This window comes from Varroa destructor, unplaced genomic scaffold, assembly GCF_002443255.2.
Source record: "Varroa destructor unplaced genomic scaffold, Vdes_3.0 BEIS01000001.1, whole genome shotgun sequence".
Lineage (NCBI taxonomy): Eukaryota > Metazoa > Arthropoda > Arachnida > Mesostigmata > Varroidae > Varroa > Varroa destructor.
Genome location: NW_019211454.1, coordinates 56,308,829 through 56,316,721, shown reverse-complemented (window position 1 = coordinate 56,316,721; position 7,893 = coordinate 56,308,829).

Sequence of the window (7,893 nt, the reverse complement as noted above, 5' to 3'; positions counted from 1 at the left end):
CATATATATTGGATTTTGGTATAAAAGTAACAATTTAAAATCATACATACATACATATATGTTAGTCGTTACGGTCTTATCGAAATAGGACGCTGTAAATAGAAAATATTGTATATAAAGCCAACATACAAACGCACACGTCTGCTTTATTTCAACCTAGACGGAGAGATAGCAAAGAGAAGTAAACAACATGAATTTGTTCATGTAAGAGATTCGGTCTGAATAGCGATATATTATCGATACGTTAGAGATTTCAGTGCAGTATATACCTATGTGACATAAGTAGTCGCAGCTTCTTCTCCATCTACGAATCTAACTTGTTTTTAAATAAATTTAAGTTTATTTTTACCTAGGACACTGTTAATTGTGTGTTTTACGTTTGCCATAGGACGCATTTAAAGCCTGTTTGATAATCATGTTAGCCGCATTGTCAAACCGCGAGTGCAGTTACACGTAGCTTTTGCTTGCCAATGTTTTTCTACTTTCTTGCCAAAGCCTCACTTGGCCGTCACAGCGCCATGCTTACTGCATAGTAAACGTCAGAAAGCAATTGTCGTAGATAAATATCAAGATGCGGCATCCGCGTGTTAACATATAGAAGAACACCTTAATCGATTATGGCAATTGACTTATTATTAATCATGGCAGGGTCTTGAGACCGAGAAAGAACGGTAAACACAGATCTAAAACTAAATAAATGGCTGCGAATACAAGCTAGAACATAACTTACTTTAATTTACTAGCCGAATGCGTAAGCCTGTGACCGCTGGTTTCATGAATTGTCGGTACGTTATCTTTCTTTGATGTCTCAATAAAAAGTTTCTAATATGGATTTCTCTTTCCGAATACCGAATTTTTAATTTAAATAAATTTCTATTTAGTAGTTGTAGTAGTGTATATATATATATTAATTAAATAGTCGGCTAAGTAATCGATAGTTTATGTATATATATATATATAAACTATCGATTACTTAGCCGACTATTTAATTTTTCCTAATCAACCTTGCAAGGACGGCTATATTTTAGCTGTTCAGTTTGTTGGCCTCCCCGAAGAAGCTTCGCTATGCTTCCAGAAAGAGAGCAAAACGGTACCTTCACATTTCTGACGCGTTTGAAAGAAGACTCCTCAAACGCTCGGCACCGTTTTTGTAACGAGGACACGTGAAAAACAAGCTCTTGAAGTTTGTTACACCCAGTGTTTATAACACCCAAGTTATAACACCCAGTGTTTATAACACCCAAGTTATAACACCCAGTGAATAATTTTGTCCGACGGAGACATTACTTTGTTATAGTTCATATTGCGATGATGAGGTATCGAAGCTACACAAATGATAATGCACTCGTATCACACTCTTCGTCAGATGATTACGTGACCACTAGAGGATAACCCATTCGAGGTACTCACGTTCGAAAATGTCACTGGTGATAAAAGGTCGCGTACGGTCATCGCCGAAAACTCGACCGACTTCGTCGTAGAATTTTGCCTGAATCTCGATATAAAGTCAAAAAAAACACAGCACCCATGTAATAGCTAAAAAATCGAATATAGCTTTTGTCGTATATTCTGCAAATAAGTATATATATATATATATATACTCCCTACATTTGTTACCAATAAGCAGCAGTATAATTATTATATATTGGCACCGTTCAACTTTCAGATGACTACTTTCAACACATCGCAGGAGTGATGAAGTCATTCCTCGTAAGCAGAAATGAGTAAATTTTTTAGCGACAAGTTGTTTAATCGCAAGTTCCTTATGTTAGAGACGCTTTATCACCAAACTGTCAACGGTTGCCTCCTTTTATAGCAGCTCTCGTCTGCGGCTTCTCCGACTAGAGACTGCTGTTCTTTCATATTTGTCGATATCACCTAACAGCTGATAACAGCGGAACCCATAAAACGCACGTAAAAGTCACCGCACAAATTTGTAAAAGTTAGAGGAATTCAAATGCGTATTTCTGATATCGAAGCTACGGATCCCGTATGCCTAAAATAACTGCAATTTTCAGTCAGCTAAGTTAGATTTATCATCGAAATTTGTATCGTATATACATTATTATTATTTGCTACTTTTCATCTTAAGCGAAGGCTATTTATATTAATATATTTTTAGATTTCATAATCGAAGGTGGTCACGGGGTTGGAGAAACCTCATCCTGAAACATGGCAAACACATCGACACACACTTCAGACAAATATCCGATCTTCATTTTATTTCGAGATCGATTTATGCCATCGCTTAGCTTGCTGAATTTATAGTTGAATACTCTTTTTCACGTTCTCGTAGCAGAAGATCGAATTAATAGTAACTGTAAGACTGAGGCCGACTGTGGAGCTCAATCTACGTGCAACAGACATCTCCATCAACGTAGCCTAACATGAGCCGTTGATTTCGGCTTGGTCGTCAATTTACTTGGCTTTGTTTTCCTTTATGTAGGTACCACCCGGTGATGACCTGCCTTAGTGCACGATTTTCGAGCACTCTAATTATCCTACCGATCGTATAATATAAAAAATTTCTTTAGTTGTTAATTGGACGTATATGTATCATGGTGAAACGTACATGCCACGATACGGAATGAAATAATTACCCATTAATAAATTACAAAGCTCGATCGAGGGCAATCCTACCAAATTCGTCTACTCTGTCGCCACAAAAAAAAGCTTAATTTCGCCTTGGACTTCTCTATTGTTGTTTATTGTACATATTGATACTGATGTGGCGGTATACTCTATTATTACCAGCATCCACTCGACTGGACTTTCTTCTTTCTGGCGTTCCGTACGTGAGCATGGTTCTCAATAACGCTTTCGATAGACTCTAGACATCGCAAAGTTTCTACACGTCCGTACCTCGTAGTTGGCTGAGTGTTTAGGCCTATATCGTGTACTGTTTCAAGAGATAACATATTCTATAGTAACTGTAATGAACTGAGGCGAGGTTCCGTGACCGGGCATAAGCTAAGTATCTTGAATAAAACGAATAATTTAAATAATCCGGAAATACCTCAAGGTAGGATTGGTTTGAATGGTGTCGAATTTGACCAGCTGAGCAGAGTTGATAATCCTCTATTCGCCTATGTGGCTAAACTGCTTAAGGCCTCAATGGCACTCTCATCTCTGCATCAAATGTTGGGTGTTGCAATCAGAATGACCCCATAAACACTCTCAAATCTGAACAGATTGCTGACTTCCGGCTAAACATGTATTGGCTCAGAGATGACGTGATGGCAAAGAATTTCATCTGATTTCATTAAGAAATCCCGATAAACTCCTCAATTGTGTATTTGCACGTTTTATACATGTCTCAGACATGCCCCACCCAACGATAATGTCACTGCCAAAAGAGTTAAGCCTTTGTAGCTCCTTATTACATTAGGCTAGGCTATATATTCGGCTTAGAAATAAGCTCAGGCCCACAAGGAAGTTCATTAAAAGTGATCTTGCTAATTACAGACCTGTAGCTAAACACGTACGTCTTTGGAAATAAGGATACTGGCGAAAAACAAGTCGCGTTACATATTCAATTAACGTCAAGCATCGATGTATAGCGCTCTCGTCCCCATATAGAGGCTGTCTCTAGAGCCATCAATTTGCCAATGGAGACAGAAAAAACGTTTCTTATTGCTTCCTCTCTCTTTGCCTTTATTTTAGTATACGATCACTATATTGTTTTGTTGCGCTTAAACCTCAACGAGCAGTGAACCGCGACAAGACATAGATTTATGCCTGAGCCATCACTAACCGAGATGTCTCTTTCGAGCTACGGTGACTGACCCAAATCCATTGCAGCATCTTCGCAGCTTTCTGTTAGACGGACAAGATCGAGTCGAGGATCCATCCAGGCGTTGGCTATGGTTATGAGACAGCGGGCATAAAAAGCGAGACTCAGCAACGCTAAGCTCGATAGAGGAGTCTAACAGAGAAAGGTCGTATTGGGTTCTCCGCATCTCATCTAGCGGCAACGGGTCGGCAATAGACGGTCGACTGGTGCGTTTCAACCCTAGTCCAGCTATTAGATTCTTATTCAGGAGACTGCAGGCACAAGACGAGAGGCGGCATGTAAAAACGAAAAAGAGGACGAACGGCACACCTATGTTCGACCAGCAAACCAACCAAATCGTCTGAGGCTGTGGCCTAACTCGGCCGCATTACGATCACGGACATACAGGACGTAAGTGTTCGACTCGACAAATCATGCTCAGTGGCAGCCATCTTTATGTTACAAGAGAGCACATGCGCATGATCTATGGGGGTTTGAGACAGTCAGTCGGGGCGCAGCGAAGCTGAAGAGGTGGGGGGCAAAGGAGAGAAGAAGGGGAGGGGAGGGGAGGGGAGGAGAAAGGGGAAATCATCTATCCAGTCTGACGCCAACCGCTAGGGGCAGGGCATCCTAAGGGGTAGCTAGGAGGTCCATTTCGTAGCGACTACGAAGAAAACTAGTTCGTTCTCTTCGTCTTTCTTCAAGCTTTCGTCGTCGCTCCCAGTTTTCTAAGAAGACCTTTTCGTCTATCGCTTTGCGTCTTTCTTAAGCAACCTCATAACGGCAGACGCTTGTTGTCCATATGGCTCGGTAACTACACGTTAACGTTTCGTGTATAGTATTGTTCCTCGTTATAGAAAGGAACTAAAACAATTACGGCTTTATTTTTGTTATAAATGTGTGCAAATTAAATACATTTTAATTTATCACAAGTTAACTTACCATTTTCCAGTTCAGAAATCGATTTTACTCAATTTGCACAGGAGATTAAACGCGGCTCCACTAAGTTGAGCACATACCGTATATCTTATAAATTAATTCACCTATATAAAGAAGTATTGTATTCTCACGGTAAAGCGTATGAATTCGAGCATCGCGTAACGATGCGGACAAGATTCAGTTTCAATTTTCTACTTTTTCGTAATACTACCTTCTTACGTACACGCATTTAGACATTTAGAGAGCAGTGGAAGACGACGCCAATGAACTTTACCCTTATTTCAGCGTCAAAAATTAACTGATCTTCGAGGCACGACAAATGCCCCAGGTGAAGCGATACAGTTCTGGCGTGATGGGAAGATTTCGATGCCAGATCTCGAAGCCCCTCATACTAAATAACCACGACCTTTTATTGCATTAAGTGTCACTTCTTCGTGCTTGAGGTTTTTTATGTAAGATTTATAGAGGAAGATCACCCAAATCGAAGATTTACTACTTTTAGGGACAATCAACGTCACATTTTTAAAGCGGGCACAGTTCATCTTCGTCGCTCAATTTAGCCAATATGAACTGGCGGAAAAGACAGTACCGCCTTAGATCATCTGTACCTCATCTAAGTCCATCACTCTTAAAATGCCTGCAGGAGGACCTGTCTTGTAAACAGCAAGTACTTTCATCAAAACTATTAGCTAGATAATTAATTAGTTGTAACGAAGCTGAAAATACTCGTCAGTGATCCGTGCGACCGGTCGAACTTTTGAAGAGAGTAAAAATTAGCTCTTGGTTAATCGTTTCTGTATATGTGTCATATTGAAATCACTGGAGGTGATAGCTAGAAGCTTTCTGGATCTTTTAGCGCTTACGTATTAGTCCCTGTAGCTTGCTTCACTCCACCTGTGTTGAATAAACAAAATACGACTGACATCAATGTTTTTTCTGCTAATATTTGAAGCAGAACCAACCATTCGCGGTCATCGATCCCGAGTCATTTTAAACAATTTTAATTAGCATTGTGCACCAAATAGCGTATAAAAACAATTAGAAGTACCCCACGACGTTCTTTTCCCGCAAGAGTCGAGGAGCTCACGTTAATGATGCTTGTCACGCCTCACTCACGCGTCAAACAGATTCACAATCGGCACCGCAGATCACCTCATTCCCGCATTGTTGACCGCGACCGGTATTTTACCAGAAAACGTCATCAACTTGTCTGTGCACACGATACTAATATGGTCTAGCGTTCATGGATAAGGCTATCGCAAGATATTTAAGTCTGGTCATTTGCACAAATATTCGGTCATATAAAGCCGATGACGTACAAGATAAACTAGTGTCCCATGATGCACGCTGAGCCCTGACAGGGTAAACCAAACGGTGATTATTTCTTAGTCTAAGATATGCCCCCAGACAGCTAGTAAATATATCGTATTGAAAACCATGATTTTAATAAATAGATCACTGTGCCTGCTGTTCTACATCAATGAAGAAATTCATCATCGCACAGCAGAGGTTCCAATGTTTGTAAATCGTCTTAAGGGGACTCAGCCTATACTGGACTTTTGAGACGATTCATGAGATAGCAGTCCAGCCAGACAATTAGATGCAACACCAACGTGTGAGTATATTCAATATAACATGTTACTTGGATGCTAATTGTGATCTTTTCCTCCATCTGGATCCACGCTGTGGGTTATCTGCATAGCCGAGGATCATATGCATACGTCTTGATTGTAGCAGTCATTGACGCAACGAGTGACACACCGCAGAGAATCAATTACAGAGGCATATGTATTTCCTACAATTAAATTTCCACAAATCCTCTGTCCTCGATTAAACATGAAACCAACGAATGTTCATATGGCCATATATATATATATATATATATATATATATATATATATATATATATGTACAGGCACATCAATGTTACGGCAGTTTGATCTGGTTAAATATTTGCAATCGATTTACCTCGTGTCACTTAGCAGCATATGAACCGGCTGAGAGTTCTAAGACCTTGTGGAAGCAATGCAAAACTATCTTAATATTTTAAAACAAAGGAGTTCTTTAAAGGGCAAGAAAATATGAACGATCTTCTAGCCCCAAGGGTTGTACCAGGCTGCTTAAAATATGGATCAGCAACCGACTGAGACAACATTCTTTATTGCTGCTGCATGCTCCTCGCTAAAGGTAACCAACATACAAAGGCTCAGATAAGCGACAGAGGGGTTTTCGTTCACCGTCGCAACTTTCTGAGGCCATCATGTAAAACGTTACGGATGTAGGAGGTTAGCAAAAGCTTAGAACCTAGCCGTCTTAAGTGAAATCTAGGCGATGCCTTCGTCTGACCTTTCCCGCAAAACGTGTAACAAATCACTAACTTACGTGGCGTGTACGGTCACCCACGGGTTTCGAGAAAACCTTTCGGTCGAATAACGTCCGATACCAAACACTATCATGCGTTAGACCTGAATGTTGGTAGACAAAGGCAGATTACTGCTCCGTTTGGGCACGAGCAGGCCCACTTCTTCTTGTTCTTGTTCAAACAACAAAATGCAACAAGTCAGCAAAGACGCAAGCGAGGAACGCCTTGCTCCGTCTAATCTTACTGGTCATCCTGGTTCGATCCAAAATTTCCGCTTGAAGACCCGCGCTAAGGCCCCTCTTATATGTGCTGACGCAGCCCTGATTAAGTTGAATTCATTTGCATGTAAGGCTACCATAACTGAACAAAAGTAGGAGATCCTAAGGTTGCAATAGGGGCTCCTTGCCACAAACCTCTTACAGGTGTACGCCGTCAATGCCCATTTCAATATAAACTCATATCTTTTATGACAAGCGAAGCAACAATTTTCGAAGAGTACACAAATTGCAATCAAACATGCCGCCCACAAACTTAAATTACCACAAATTAATAGCTTCTTAATAAATTAAAAATAAGGCGCATATTTGATAGATTTAAATATTAATAATGGAATGCATTAATAATAATATCGTGTTATATTATCGCAATTGACTTAGATTTTGAGTACCTTTACATTCGATTCATACCATACAATTTTTATTCATGATGGTTTTTTCCTTATAACAAAAATAAAACAAGATATTTTTTTATATAATCAGTAATGTGCCAGTTCTAGGCGAAAAAGGCAATCTCAAGGGTTTAACCTAATACAAGAGCTCTT